Genomic DNA, 15,386 nt, shown 5'->3' on the forward strand with positions numbered 1-15,386 from the left:
AAGTTAATGGGAAAAAAACAGTTTCTTACATACACTCAATGAGGTACTACTATGATAGCCAAAACCAAAAGAGCAAATGATAAGAAGTGTTAGCATGTAGAGAAATTGGAACCCTTATTTATTGCAGGTGGGAATGTAAAATGGCGTTATCACTTTGCAAAAACAGTTTGGCAGTTCTTCAGAATGTTAAGCACAGAGTTACCATATGACCCAGCAGTTCCACTCCTAGTTATCTATCCAAAGGAAATAAAAACATATATCTACATAAAAATTGATATGTGAGTGCTCATAGTGGCATTAGGAGTAACAGTAATAGCTAGAAAACGGAAAGAAAGAAATGTACAACCTATGACTAAATAACCAAAATAGTATAATCACGTAATGGAATACTATTCAGCCATTAAAAGGGGTAAGGTACTAACACATGCTGATACATGGATAAAGCTTTAAAACACTATAAAAATTAAATAAATTAATCATAAAAGGCCACATATTATATGAAATTCCATAATAGACAAATCTATAGATACAGAAATTAGAGTAGTGGTTGTCAGGGCCCAGGGCATAGCAGAGGGTAGGGAGTGACTGTTAATGGGTATGGAGCTCATTTGTAAGGGGAAAAAATGTTCTAAAATTAGATCATGGTGATAGTTGCACAAGCTTGCTCATAAACTAGAAACTAGTGAATTGTGTGCTTTAAAGTATATACAAATTATTTCTCAACATAGCTGGGTTTTTAAAAACCACTTTGCACAGAGCTAGAATATAACAACAACTACAATAATAGCAGCAAATACTGCAATGATGCCTACTATATACCAGGCAGTTTACATATATGAACATATTGAATTCCTATGGCAATACTATGAGGCGGGTATTGTTATTACTTTCATTTTACAGATGAAGAAAGTGAAACAGAGAGGTTGAATGATTTCCCCAGGATCATAATGAGGCGGTCAGGATACTTAGCTATTTCCTTCTTATTACTTTGTATCTTTTCCCAGTTCCTTGTACAAAATAGACACTCTGTAAATGTTAAAGTAATATATTCATCAAATATTTCTATTCACCCAGTAAACATTTGCAGAGAACTATTCATATCCTAGGCAACACCTTCATTCTTGTCCTTTTTCTTGCTTCTATCAGTCAGATTCCCCCTGGGGTTGAAGACAGATAGGTAATAAGATTATTCACAAAATATTGAGGATTTCTACTATGTGTCAGGCACTGCTCTAAACACCGAAGGATACGGCAATGAAGGAAATAGACAATCCCTAACCTTATAGTAGTGACATGCTAATGGGAGAGAGAAAGAAACAAATAGAATGTGTACAGCTTGGTTGTATGATATACTGGGTTGAATAGTGCCTCTCCAAAATCCATGTCCACACAGAAACAATGAGCATGATCTTATTTTGGAAATGTTTTTGTAGATGTAATCAAGTTAAGAGGAAGTCACACTAAATTAGCATGGGTCCTAATCCAGTGACTGATTTCCTTACAAGAAGACTGAAAACTGAACCCAGAAACACATAAGACAGAGGCAGAGTGGTGACTGATGTATCTATAAACCAAGCAATGCCAAGGATTACAGCCACCAGGAGCTAGAAGAGGCAAGGAAGGATTCTACCCTAAAGCTTTCAGAGGACACAAAGCCCCAGCAACTCCTTGATTTTGGACTTGTAGCCCCCAGCACTGTGAGAGACTTGATTTCAGTTGCTGTCAGCCACTCAGTTCATGATACACAGTTACAGCAGTCCTAGGAGTCTAACATAAATGTGGACAGGTGTTCTGGAGTGAAACAGGGCAGCAAAGAATGATGGCATGCCCAGGGTGAATAGATATAGTGCATGCCCTCAGGGAGCTCCTACTCTAGCGAGAGAGCCATAATCATAAGTCACAAACATGACTAACAAGACAGAATGTGGAAAACACCAGAGTTGGGGCACAAGGCTAGGGTACTGGGAAGTCTTTGTGGATGTAAAAATATGTAAGCTAAACTTAAGATTTCAGCAAGTGAAAGCCTTAGGACTGAGCAACATCTGCTGAGGGGAAACTGGGCATGTTGACACATGCCAAGAATACCAACTATTCCGGAGTCTGAGATAGGAGGATCACAAGTTTAAGGCCTGTCTGGGCAATTTAGCAAGGTCGTCTGAAAACAAAAATAAATGAATAAGAAGCACTGGGGATGTACTTCAGACTTTCTTTGGTTCAATATCCAGTATTTAAAAAATCAACATCCACTTTAAAAAAAAAAAACTCATTGAGGGGAACTGTGTGTACTGGGAGGAAAGAAGAAATCAAGAACCATTTAGGGAACCACACATAGTTTGGTTGAAAAAAAGATGAAAGATCCACGTGTGTGAGTATGTGAACGTGTACCTGTGTGTGTTGTAAGGGATAGTAGACTCCATTGCTAAACTAAACAATCTGGAACTTCTCTTACAGGCAATGAAAAATCATGAAAGATTTTTTTTGGAAACAGGGTCTTACCATAGTTGGGGCTGATCTTGAACTCACTATGTAGCCCAGGCTGGCCTCAAACTCAAGGTGATTTTGCTGCCTCAGCCTCCCAAGTCCTGGGATTATAAGTATGCATCACCATGTCTGGCCTCATGGAAAATTTTTTTTGAGCAGGGACGTGACATGGTAAGTGGGAAGAATGCCCACATGCTCCAAATATTTCTCCCTACAAAACGACTTTAGTTTTGGTTCATTGTTGCTTAGCAAAACCTGCGGAACAATCTTCCTTTCTTGTCTGTTGCTTCTTGAAGTTGTTTTCCAGAAGCCTCAGTCTCCGGTCCGATTCCTCCAGTTCCCCTTACCCTGAACCATCTTTGCCAAGAAATGTGGAGCTAGAGTAAGAAAGAGCCCTAAAAACCATATTTCACCACTGCCGGTATATAGTCAACAACATTGTCATGATGCTGACATTTTCTTCAGAGCCGTTGGTGTCATCTGTTCAAACTGGGTTTGTCTACTGGATTCTCCTATACCTGTTAGCTGCCAAGCACAAGGTATAGAATCAAAATTTTTTTTTTAAATGGGGGAAGGAAGCTGTACATATAGCTCAGCTGTGCCATGAGTGCTTAGAATGTGTGAGGTCCTGGGCTTGATCCCCAGTACTACAAAACAAAACAAAAAACAAAAAGAAACCAAAACATTGGTCTTTCCCTCAGAAAGTTTAGAGTCCAGAAGTATCAGAGCTGAAAGGATCTTAGAGGTTAACTTGTTTCCCAGAGAGGGATGCTGAGAGCCAGGAAGAAGTGATTTGCACCTAATTGCTGTGGTCAGTGACCACCAGGCCACAGATATTTTTTTCTTTCTTGAGCTATTTCCTAGGGTCTGGTATCCCAAAGAGTCTAACAGTGCAGACTTTGGAAGGCAAAAGGATAGGAAAGTGGCCCCCTGTGAGGAACACAGAAGGAAAAAAAAAAGAAAAAGGAAGACACCCTTCTCTTGGGGATCCTTACAGAAATAGCGGTGCTTAAAACTGAGACAGCATTTGGCTAATTAATTCATTATCCTTCCGGCCCTCTTCCCTCTCATGGGGGTTGGGGTGAGATGTAACCAAAGTATCTGTCAGCCTCAAACAGCTGCACAGAAAGCAATCCTAATAGGCTAGTCTGGGGATTCATTTTGGGAGAAATTTTCTCTCTGAAGATGATTTGTAAGCTTGATCCTGTCAGAACATAAAACCATGTAACCCAACATGTTTCCAATTTTGTCCTAGCTGCCATAAAACTTTTGAGCCAAATTCAGAGTCCAATTATAATCCAGTTCATTTTAGGTACCTGGCAACATTATTCACGCTTTCTTTACATGGTTCTCTGGTCTGTTTTCTTCTACATTTTTATCCCTAATTGTCTTTCTCTCATGTTATAAACTGATGAATCGCCTAATATCCTCTTTAAAGTAGGCAAGATATAAATCTTACATGAACTAAACTATATTTACATATGCTAAGGGGATTTGAAACAATGAAGAACATTTGAAGGAACAGATGATATTTGGCCTAGAGGAGAACAGCCTTATGAGGACAATGATTACTATCTTCAAATATCCAATAGGCTGTCTGGCGATGGGGGGCAATGTAGTAGAATTATTCTGTTTAGCTCCAAAGGGCACAGCCAGAAACAATGGGTGAAAATTACAGGGAGACAGATCCCTGAGAGAAAAAACCTTTCACATACAAGATTTAGAAAACCAGGTGAGTTTGCCATCACTGGAAGTCTTCAAAAAGTAGCTGAGTGGCTTCATTTGGAGGGTCTACTGCACAGGAATGGAAAGAATGGATAGAGGGGTTGGATGAGATTATTTTAAAGCTCGTCAGCTTTGAAATATGCAAAACATAGTCCTAGATGTTAAAAAAAAAAAGACTGGAGAGAAGGAAGATGTGGAGAAAAAAGAAGAAACAAAGACCCACCAAATACTGAAACATTCTAATTACAAGCAGTGAACCCTGACCACTTATAAATGGAAGAATAGTCCATAAACAGAAATAAAGCCCAAATTGGCCCAGTCATTTTCCAGGTGACTCCTACAGGGCAAAAGAAAGTGAAGAGTCTACTTTATTGCTCCTTACCACCGTCTCACTGGCTATTACACAAGGAAGAACAGATAAAGGCTGTTAGAGTTGGAGGGGACCTTAGAGATCAGGTAATCTAAACTCCTCATTGTATAACCTGATAAAATGAGGTTCAGAAGCCAGGCATGCTATTACTGACTTGTAATTGCAGCTCTCTGGGAGGCTGAGACAAGAGGACCCCAGGTTTAAGCCCATACTGGGCAATTTAAGCACTTAGCAAGACTCTGTTTCAAAGTTGAAAAATAAATGGCTGAGAATGTAGCTCAATGTATAGGCCCTGGGTTCATGCCTTGGTATGGTAGTGCTCCCCACCCAAAGACTCAGAGAATAGAAGAAGGTGATCTACCTGTTAGCTACTTCACCTTACCGGGAGCTGCTTAAGCACAAGGATGATTTTGTTTATCTTTTAGTTCCCCAGCTATCTTGGCCGTAGATCCTTGCACATAATAGGTACACAATAAGCAGCTGCAAAGTTCAACTGTCTAGAAAACCCAGGCTTTTTTTTTTTTTTTGGCAGAATTAGTGATTGAAACCAGGGCCATCGCACTGAGCCCTTTTTTTATTGTTTATTGTTTATCGCCAGCCTTTTTTTTATTGTTTATTTTGAGACAAGGTCTTACTAAATTGCACAAGCCGGGCTTGAACTTGCAATCCTCTCACTTCAGTTTCCCAGAGTGCTAGGATTACTGGTGAGTACCACCAAGTCTGACTGAAGCTAGGAATTTTTATACCCAGACTATAGTGCTAGGACTTTTTATACCCAGACTATAACGCTTTTATACCCAGACTATAATGCTTTCCATGACAAGATGTCATTCAATTCTACTCCACAAACATTTTTTCCACATATCTGTGCCACAGGTCTAGAGCCATTGCAAGAGAGTAAAAGGAAGCAGGCTGTGTCTTCAAGGAGCACTCATTCCCTACCCAGCCCTGAAAACACTACCTATTGTTCTTTTGTCATGGAAAGCTCTTCCTTTCTGCTTTTGCCCACTTACTGCCGCTTATTCCTTCAGATCTCAGTTCAAATGTTAGCTCATCCCAGACTAGGCAGATACCTCTGCCTATCTCTTTTTCTTCCCTGAATTTAGCAAGTTTGTAATTACATATTGATTCACACTAGCCTTTGTTTGCCTCCTTCCTGCCTCTTTCATTGGATTGTTAGCTCGCCATGGATAGATACTTTGCCTGCTGTGCTCCCCGTTGTACACCAGGTGTCTGGACAAGTCCTGGTACATGAAGGGTAAACAATAAGTAATCCATATTTGTTGAATATCTGAATAGCACCCTAATAGAGTATACAGATAGATGAATCATAACTACAATTCAGTGTGATAAGGAGTATAAGGTAATACGGAAATCAATTCTTTGGAATGAAGGAAACCACTCCTGGGTCAACGGAGTTGGTTGGCCTTGGCTGGTCTTGTGGAATGTGCACACTACCAGACAACCAAGGCATGGGGAGAATGGCACTTCCTCCTGAAAAATGTCTCCTGACAAGCAGGTAGTTCTGCCACACAGGACAGACTGGGCACCTGAGTGCTGACCAATCTTCTGGCACAACTGATAGTCAGATCACAGCGGGCTGGTAGAGCCAGAAAGAAGCTCCTGTAACTGAGGATTCACAGACTTTCCTCAGCACTGTCTTCCTGGAGAAAGACTGAGAGGATTGATTGATGGTCCTGGAATTAGGGAAGAGTTCAGTACTTTTTGGGTGAGGTAAGGCTGACTCCCAGGCATAAGAAAGTGTTGTCCTCTAGTGGCATTGATGATGATGATGAGGAGGAAGAGGAGTAAGTACAGGAGGAGGAGGAGAAGGATGGGGACGATGTTAATTAGTGTCTGCAGTTCTTGCTAATGTTACCAACTGGCCCTGCTTGCCTGGGAGTGTTTAGAAAGTCCCACATCTCAGGAAACCTCTAAATCCAGGGCAAACTAGGACAGTTGGTCATCCTACCCTGTAATGGTATGCCAAGCACTCTGCAACTTTATTAGATGGTTCTAACTCCCAATGCCAGAAATCAGATCTGTAGAGCTTTAGAGATTCAGCCCATTTTCCACATGAGGAAATAAGCCCAAGAGAGGGAAACAAACTCCCCTATTCAGCATCACTTTACAAATTAATGTCAGAACTATTATCAGCAGCTAGGTGTCCAGATCTACAATCTGCTCTTTGCCTGGGCCTGGCATGTCCTCAGCAACTCTGTCACTTTGTCAAGGTCTCCTATCCTCCAGGAGGCCTTCTCTAAACTACCTATCCCTTTAGCCTTTCAGAAACCTTCCCCCTCTGAAAGCCTGAAAAACTCATTTGGTACTTAGTATGTACTACAGGTACTGATTTTTTTCTCTGTAAATATTTTTAGTTTATTGGTACTTGTGCAATACATAATGTTTACATTCCTTCTGTGGAGTAGCAGCATGTATGTAATGCATCTTAATCCCTTTTTCACCCTCTTTCCCTTCCCTCCCTCAGGTAGCACATTTTTTAATCCTTCAAATGTATAGGGAGAAAAAAGGGACACATCCCAACCCCCATCATCAGAGATACAAGGGAGGAAAGTAGCCTCTGCTTAGGAGAGTCTCAGGTGTGTCCCTCGTTCATCCAGCACCCTGAGGAAAGGCCATCTGGCACTGCACAGCGAGGAGAGAAGCAGAAGGAGGCGTCTGCAATCACCAGGTGAAATGAATTTGAGCACAAAAAGCTGAGGAGAGCTAAGAAGACAGCCCAGCAGCTACAGGAGGAAAGCAGAGTGAGTACCTTCCCCCTACCCCAGAGATACTATCAGGAAATGGGTCCTTGTTTCCATGCTGCCAAAATTGCAGTGTCCTTTTCTGCTCCCCTAGTCCCTAACAAGGACCCCTCAAATCAGCTCTTACCTCTCCTCTCTACTGAGACAAATTTGCAAACTCCCACATCTCTCTGGAAACGGCAGAGCACAGGAGAGAAGAAAAAAGGAGAAAAATCCACCCACATGCCAACAAACTGGAAAAAAAATAACCCAGGCCTTGTCTCACTCAGCTGTTAGCTTGCTGCTCCCTCCCACTGTGGCGGCTGCTCCTGCCTCCTGGACAGGGACCTGGATCTGTTCATTTCCCTTTCCCATCTTGAGATGGCTTTTATCAATGCCTCCTGCATCCATTCCTACCTCAGCTCTGAAGGAGGGTCCTGGGGCTGGAATGGAGAACTGGCAGAGCTATCAAATGCTTGTGGCCAGTCACAGATTCTGTGTTCGTCGCTGTACCTCCAAATCATGCAGAAGAATATTCTCCCCTCCCAGGGAAATAAGTTTAAAAGATGGGCCACCACCTACAAGCTGGCCTGCTAGGCCACTTTTCCCTCAGATGCTGTCCCTTGCCTTTTCACTCTGTCCTCCCCCAATCCTCCTCCTCTGCCACCTCTCCACCATTTTCAAATTCTGCTTTCAATCTAACCCTCTTCATTTCTATCTTTTTGTTCCTTACCTTTTTTCACTTTCTGTCCCCATTCTGGGCACCATATTTTAAAAACAAAAACAAAAAATATAATGCAGAATGTTGTTAGGGAAGGAGGAATCATAATTAGGAACTACTGAGGAAAATGGAAATGTTTAGGTTGGAGGAAGGAGCCTTTTGGATAATCTTGTTTTACAGCTGAGGTGATAGAGGCCCAGTGAGGGAAGAAGACCTGAGTCAGAGGAGAGAACAGCTTTGTTCTGTGAGCCTCCAGGAAACAGAAAGTGAAGTGAATGAAAGATACAAAAAAATTTAAATAAAAATTTTGTTTCTTCCATCAAAATCCTTATTTCTGTTATTTTATTTCCTTGTCTTACTGTACAGAATTTCTAATTAAGTACTGAACAAAAGAGGATGATATGAGTGTCCTTGTCTTGTTACTAATCTAAGAGAAAGATTTTAATATTTTACTGTCCTTTATGGTGTTTTCTGTAGGATTTTACAGGAGACTTAATCAGGTTAAAGAAGTTTCTTTTTATTCCTAATTTCTTTTTAATCCTTATGCTAGCCTTTATTTAGGAAAAAAAACTTCATTTGTCATGAACAAGGGTAAAGTTTTATCAAATGCTTCCTCAGAATCTTTTCTAATCATAATGATTCTCTTCTCTTCTAATCTGTTTATATGGTAAGACTGTAGCCTTTAGTTAAAAAGAAAGGTAAAATTCCTAATATACAAAGCTATCCAAAGAGGCACTGTCTACCTCATGGGGCAAAATAGTCAACGTGAAGTTATGGAATATTCCATAATATTCATGGAATATTCATAATATTCAATGGCGAGTGCAGCCATTCAGTAAAGATTAAATGTTGGGTACTGTTTCGGGTGGTGAAGAAAGTTCCATTTTCAAGAAAATGTGACAAACACAAATAACCAAATAAATGCATGCATGAACAAAATAATTTCAGAATGTCAGAAGTGTTATTAAGGCACGTTTATTTTAAAAACAGTGCAAAAAAGAATAAAAAAACAGTGTAAATGTGATGTGATTAGTTCAGGTTGGGGAACAAGATTAGTTAGAAAAGGACTCTCTGTGGAGGTGAAAGTTAAAGTGAGCTTCAATGACAAGAAAAGCCAGTCATTTCATGAGGATCCTAAGGCATGACATTCAGAACAAGATACAAGAATGGTTTTACGATATGAAGGAGCTTGGTGTATTGACAGGACCTTGAAGGAAGCCTGACTGGAGACAGTAAGTAAGAAGGAAGACTAATACCACATGAGGTATGAATGAAGTTTTGAAGCAAAATTGTGTAGGGCCATGTCATCCATGATGGCAGTTTTTATTTCAGATACAATAAAAAGTCATTGGACAGTTTCGAGCTCAGAGTAGCATGATCTTAATTATGTATTCAAAGCTTACTCTATCTGATGTGTAAACAACGGATTATAGCCAGGGAAAAACTAGAAACAGGGAAGCTAGTTAGGAGGCTAGTTCAGGGATCAGGTAGCAATCCAGACAAGAGACCATGGTGGCATGCACTAGAATACTGTTGAAAGCTAAGTGGCAGATTTGGAATATAGTTTTTACATGAACAGTGCTATCAATCAACTTGATCGAATTGACATTACCCCACCCACCAACAACCAAATACACATTTTTTTCTCAAGCTTGAATTATAGAACTTAGCAAGATAGACCACATTTTGGACTATAAAATACACCTTGACAAATTTAAAACAACATAAATCTTATAGCATATGCTTTAACACCACAATGGAATTAAAATGAAATCAGTAACAGAAAGATTGATGAGAAATTTCCAAATATTTGGAAACTAAATACACTATGCCCAGCCATAAACAACAAATATCTAAATAACACATGACCTGAAGTTTTAAAACAAATTTAACATATTTCAAATTAAGTGAAAATGAAAATATAATTTGTCAAAATTTGTGGGATCATAGAAAATCTTAAACAACCTACAGAAATTTCCAACCTAACACAAAACCAAATTGTCTGGAAATAAGAGATTACAGTAAGATCATAGGATACAAGGTCAATAGACAACAAGCAATTACATTGTTACACACCAATAATAGACAATCAGACTTTGAAATTTTGAGAAAGCAATACTAACTTAGGTATAAATATAATAAAATATAATGTATTATCAGTTTAGGTATAAATATGTACAGAATATGAGTGGAAAAAATAGACACTGATGAAAAAAATCAAAGAAGATGTAAGTAAAGGGAGAGCTATTCCCTGTTTATGGTAAGACTTGATATTGTTAGAATATTAATTCTTCTAAGTTTAATGCATAGATTCAACATCATTTCAGTGAAATTCCCAGCAAAATGTATTGTGCCATACACAAAATGATTTAAAGTTTATATGTAAAGGCTAAAGACCTAACATAACTAAAATAATAGTGAAAAAGAACAGGGAGGATTGGAGGATTCATACTACCCGATTTCAAGGCAACTACAGTGGTGGAAAGCTATGATATAAAAGAGAGTGTGTGTTAAAGAAAGAATGCACACATGTGCAATGTAATGGAATATATTTTGAGACAGAGCCGACAGAACTTGTAGGAAATATGCTTTGAGCAAAAGAAAGGAATCAAGTACCATCTGTAAGAGATGAGAGGAAGCTTAAGCTAGAGAACTTAAAATTTCTTTAAATTTTAATTGAACATTATAAGATCTGTGATTCTTTGGCCTGCCCTATGCATTTACTCCAACCCACTACAGCTATTCTTGGGGCTTATGTTTCCCTAACAATTGGCACTATACCTCCAAGCTTAGACTTTCCACAGTTTTTTATTCTTCTATGGAGGAGGTATTGGATACTCTGCAAGTGAGAGCATGAACAAGGTGAGTGCTGCCTCAAAACTTGGTTTTTTATTGTTGTTGTTGGTGGTGGTTTGGTTTAATTTTTTTTGTTTTTGTTTTTGAAACAGGGTCTCACTATGTAGTCTTGGCTGGCCTTGAACTCATGGTAATCCTCCTGCCTCAGCCACCTGAGCACTGAGATTATAGGAATGTGCCACCAAGCTCAGCTCTAAAGTTGGTTCTAAGAGACTTCAAGCTTCATTTGTCAAAGATTCAATTACCCTATTAATGAAGCATGAGACAGAAGTTGAGAAAGGGAAAGAGAGTTAGTGATAGAGAAAAGGAGAAGAGAGAGAGAGAGAGAGAGAGAGAGAGAGAGAGAGAGAGAGAGAGAGCCAGGAGGAAAGGAAACAAGATATAATAAGTGATGTTTGGAGAACATGGGTAGAGGAATCGGTAATAGTAGTACACAGCAGGCCTGGAGAAGAGTGCACTCACCACTGCTTGATTCAGCCCATGGCCTCAGCAAGATGTCTTCCTGATTTGCAGCTGTAAGAGAGCAGAGAGGCTGTTAGAGGGAGAAATAATCTATGTAGTGACTATTTCTGATCAGAGTGGGAGGGTGGATGAAGAAAAATGGATGGATTTAGAGAAATGGTTCTTAACTTTTTGTTGAGTCATGGACCTATCTGAAAACATGATGAAGGCTATGGCCTGTACCTCCTCTCCAGAAAATGCTAAAACACATACGGAAATTTCCTTATAATTCAGCATATTAGTGTGTGCTCTGAAACCATCCAGGATTCATGAAATCTTGTGTAAAATCTCTGAATCAGATAATACTTAGGAGACTTTTAAAATGTCAGCATGATCAATAATATATTTTATGGGGCAGTTATCAGAGTGAGTTAAAGAGGAAGCCTGTGGTGGACACAGTGACACACTCTTTTAATCCCAGCTACTCAGATAGTTGAGGCAGGGGGATCAGCATTCTCTGATCCCCAGTACTATAAGACAAACAGAGAGACAGACAGACAGACAGACGAAAGAAAGAAAGAAAGAAAGAAAGAAAGAAAGAAAGAAAAAGAAAAAAAAAGAGAAGCCTGGGTTTATGGCTGAGGCAGGCAGGTAGGTGATGGAACCATGTACTGAGAAAGGGAATAGTCAAAGAGAAATCAATTTCTGGATGTTTCCAGAAAAAAACCTGCTGAATTTTAAATGTTTATGGGACATCTAAGGGGAAGTATTCAGGAAGCAGCTAGACACATGGATCCGAAGTTCAAGGGAAAAATGTAGTCTGGAGTTTACAGAATAAAAGCCATTAGCATGTAGATAACTATTACAGCTATTAAGATTTCTACAGGAATGGATGAGATCACCCACCCAGGCCATACAAAGTCAGAAACTGAATATACAAATGGAAAATAGCCAAAATAAATATAAAAATAGAACAATGACCCACAACTTGTAGCAACCTGCGCAAGAAACCCACCCTTTATCTATAGTAAACAGCACAGGAAGCCAGCTTGTTACAAGTGAGACTTGGCTGGAAATCAGACTGCTACCTCTAGTGACAATTCAGAAAGATACATAATAATTTCTGTAAAAATCAACTCAAAATGACCAGGCCTTGTATAACTGACACCTTCCCAAACTCTTGTCTCTGCTCAAACTGAGGACTAACCAGAGAAAGACAAATATACATCCCTAACCAATCCCATAAGATCCCCTTGTTTCTAGTTAGCTGTCTGCAACTCCTCCAGGCCAATGGCCTCCAATCAGCATACATCTGTAAAGCTTTTTCACTGTAAAGCTTTTTCACTCCTGTGCCTGCCTTTTCATCTCTGCCAAAATACAAGTGACAATGACTGATTCCCTGCTATGGCAAGCTATAGTCTTTGATTTTTTCATTTGGTTGGCCTTTGTTTATTTCTACAAAAAATGATTACAGAAAAGGGTTTGAATATAGCATGAAGCAAAAAATTTTAAGAAAGACCCAGAGGAAGAGGGGCTCAGAAAAGTGACTAAGAAGTAGAGACCAAAGGGTAAGAAGTAAACCCAGCAGATTATATGTTAAGAGCAAATCAAACTTCAAATAGAGGTAGTGGTCCACAGTGCCAAATATTACACAAAACAAAGTTTGAAAATCATCCACCAGATTTAGCAAGAAAATCAGCAGTATGCTGGGGATATAGCTCCACAGTATAAGCACCTGCCTGGCAACCACAAAGTCCTGAGTTCAATTCCTGGTACAAAAATAAAAGAAAATAAATATCCAAAATCAGTGATAATCTTGCAGAGAGCAGTTTCCATGGAGTAGGGGGAGTGGACAGCATTTTACAGTGGGCTAAGAAGGAAGAGTAGAAGCAGAATTCAGTGGGTAAGGAGGTAGAGAGGAGAAAATATTTATATTATTATTACTACTACTACTGTTATTATTATTATTTTGAGGCAGGATCTTGTTATGTAATTCAGGATGGCCACAAACTCGCAGCAATCCTCTTGCCTCAGCTTCCTAAGTGCTGAGGTGATGAATGTGTGCCACCACATCCAGCTAGAGGAGAAAAGATATAAAAGTAAAGAAGAGCTGGGGATTTAGCTCAGTGGTACAAGTGCCTACTGGATAAGTGTGAGGTCATGAGTTCAATCCCCAGTATAAAATAATAAGAAGAAAAGTGAAGAAGAGACGAGGAAGTGGAGACAGGAGTAACAACAACATTCTCAAATTGTTTTTCCATGACAGGAAGGAAAAAATAGGGGAAAAGCTAGATAGTAAGGAGGCAGATGCAGTACTTTTGTTTTTGTAGTACTGGGGATTGAACTGTCTTATAATGCTAGGCAAGTACTCTGCCACTGAGCTGTATAAACCTAGCCCAGGCTGGCCTTGAACTTGCAGTCTCCCAGCCTCAACCTCCTGAATAGCTGAGCTCACAGGTGTGCGCCACTATATCCTATTTCAATCCACTTTTAGAACCTTTCCATCTCCCCAGAAGGTCACTCGTGTCCATTTGCAGTCATTCTTTATCCCCACTGTCACCCTTAGGCAGTCATTAATCATTGTTTTTGGTTTTTTTTTTTTTTTTTTTTTTTTTTTTTTTTTGTACTGGGGATCGAACTCAAGACTTCACACTTGCCAGGCAGGCACTTGTGCTGCTGACCTAAACCCCTGACCCCATTAATCTTTTTCAATAATATACTTTCTATTATAGATTTATATTTTGTGGAAAAACCATATAAATGGAATTATAATGTGCTAGGTTTATAGTATCTGGATTCTTTCTCCGAGCAAAATATTTTGGAGGTTCATCTATGCTGTATAACATGTATTAGAGTTCCACTGCTTTTTATTTCCAAATAATTTAGATACACCTGGTTTTGTTTATATATTTATCAGTTGGTAGACATTTGGGGTGTTTCCATGTTTTGGTTATTATAAATAATACTGCTACAAACATTTGAATACAAGATTTATACCTTCATTTTCATTTCTTTGGGTAGATATTTAAGAGTGGAATTGTTAGATCACATGGAAAACTTATGCTTAATTTCTTAACCAGAGGCAATTTTTAAAATTATAAAATTTCCCCCAAATTAAAAAGTATAATTCCGTGACATTTAGTACACATGTAATGTGAAATGAGCACCTCTATCTAGTTCCAAAAATTTTTCATCAACCCAAAAGGAAACCCCATATCTCTTAAGTAGTCACCTTATTCCTCCCTAAACCCTGCCTTCAGCACTCACTAATCTGCTTTCAGTCCATATGCATTTACCTTACGTCCAATCATGCATTGTATGACCTGTTATGTCTGGCTTTTTTCTCTGCACTTGGCATTATGTTTTCAAGATTCGAACACATTCTAGCATGTGCTAGTAGTTATTTCTTTTCATTACTAATATTCCACTACATGCATATACAGTATCTTGTTTATCCATTCATCAGTTGATGGACATTTGAGTTTTTCCCAACTTTTGGTTATCGTGATTAGCACTGCTATAAACATTTGTGTATATGTATTTGTTTGAGCACTTGTCTCCTGTTCTTTTTTTTTATTTTAAAGCAATGGTACAGAATTTCAAGTCAACATGATAGGAGATTAACAATGATTACTATATTACATATTGTTATTGTTAAAATAGTTGCTCAGATTGCAAGATATAGGCATGAGAAAATGATTGAACAATGAAACTATAAACTGTTCTTTTGATGAACTCAGAGAGATTTCTAGTATGATTATCACACACACACACACACACACACACACACACACACACACACATATTTTCCATTATTTCTTCTCTCCTTTTCCCCATCCCAGTTGTTCTTTCCTTTTGAGCACTTTCTTTCCCTTTCACAATATATCCACTGTACATTTGGATCTTATTTTCTCTTTCAGTTTTTCACACTAGATAGACAATATGATGTTCACACACGGGAGTCTGATTTATTTTACTTATGAGTATGGTCTCTAGTTGCACCATATAAAAAATATAAAAAACCTCGAGTTTGCCCTTCTTTATAGCT

This window comes from Cavia porcellus, unplaced genomic scaffold (assembly GCF_034190915.1).
Source record: "Cavia porcellus strain 051 isolate PalLab524CR breed Dunkin Hartley unplaced genomic scaffold, mCavPor4.1 scaffold_3, whole genome shotgun sequence".
In the NCBI taxonomy this organism is placed as follows: domain Eukaryota; kingdom Metazoa; phylum Chordata; class Mammalia; order Rodentia; family Caviidae; genus Cavia; species Cavia porcellus.